Genomic DNA, 1,428 nt, shown 5'->3' on the forward strand with positions numbered 1-1,428 from the left:
CATCGAAATCTGGAAATATTAAAATCCCAATCTCCTGAATTTATTTCAAAGCAGTAGCTGTTAGCAGATAGATATATAAATAGAATCGACGAAGTGCTCTGACCGGCAATCGTGCATCTTCGAGTTTTCAAATTCAGAAGAGGAGAAATGGGTTGCACGCGCAACTCAGTCATATACAGCGTCTCCTACTATATTCACACGGACGTAGCCCTGTCATAGAGATGGACCGCATCTCGTTTCAGATCTGGGATCACTGTGCGAGTGTGGCCCCTGAACGGGGTTACATGGCACGACTGCATGCTCTGTGGGGCGAGAAACATCCGGAGCTATCGCACTTTTCGCAGCAACGTCTGCGAAACCATGCTGAACTATTCCGTAAAAGGGGCTATGTAAGCGGAACGCCTACTCTACCACAGCTAGAACAAGGCGGGAACAGAGAAAGAGAGGCGACACTAAGACCAACCGCGGGTAGACATCCAATAGATGAAGAGCGATGCTTTACGACCCGGAGAAACATCAACACCAAGGTTTCTCTCAAGCCTACAGATCTGGCTGAAATGGATGACGAGCTTCGTGGACATTTTTCCGGAGAATCCAACCTCTGGGCTATCAATTATTGTGTGTATAATGCAGCGAGAGCTTTGGCCGATGCGAACCGTAAAACAAAACCAACGGCTGATCATAAGACCAAAATACGAATGCATCAACTTGTCATAAAGAAAGGCTGGGCAAGACAGTACGCGTCCCGCATTCAGTTTGTGATTGACTACATCACATGTGGCAGGAATTTTACCGCCAAGGTTTGAAAGTTCGCGCGCGAACTCCGGGCCCGTTATCACACACTTAACAAGTCAAAGCTGCTGACCATCAGGCAGCATATTGTTGAGAGAATACGGATACTATCTGACGCTAAGAGAAGTCTAGAGCGAAGGGAGAGGTGGGTCAAAGAAAATCAACAGTTTCTCTCTGACCCATCTCGACTCTTCCAAGACCCTCCAGTTACTGTCGAACACCCACCCAAACCAGAGGAGGTCGAAGTATTTTTGAGAGAACTCTACGAAGTTCAGCATAGACTGGACGAAGTCTCAGAAAATATAAAGAGCTTAAAGGAGTTATGTGTTGCCCTCATAACACCTGATAAAGAATGCCCACCCATCACTACCGAGGAGGTGAAAAAAGTATTAAGAGGGATGAAGAAGTATTCCGAACCGTGACCAGATTGTATCAAAACCTTCTGGTGGAAGAAGTTTTCTTCAAACCATCAGCATTTGGCCCGTATTTTCACCTCATATTTGAATTCTGAAGAAACGATTCCAGAGTGGTTGTTGGAAGGGCGCACAATACTCCTGCCGAAAATAGGCAACTTAGCTGACCCGAAGAACTACAGGCCAATAACTTGTCTGAACATGCTTTATAAGATATTCACAG

Source organism: Belonocnema kinseyi, chromosome 2, assembly GCF_010883055.1.
Source record: "Belonocnema kinseyi isolate 2016_QV_RU_SX_M_011 chromosome 2, B_treatae_v1, whole genome shotgun sequence".
In the NCBI taxonomy this organism is placed as follows: domain Eukaryota; kingdom Metazoa; phylum Arthropoda; class Insecta; order Hymenoptera; family Cynipidae; genus Belonocnema; species Belonocnema kinseyi.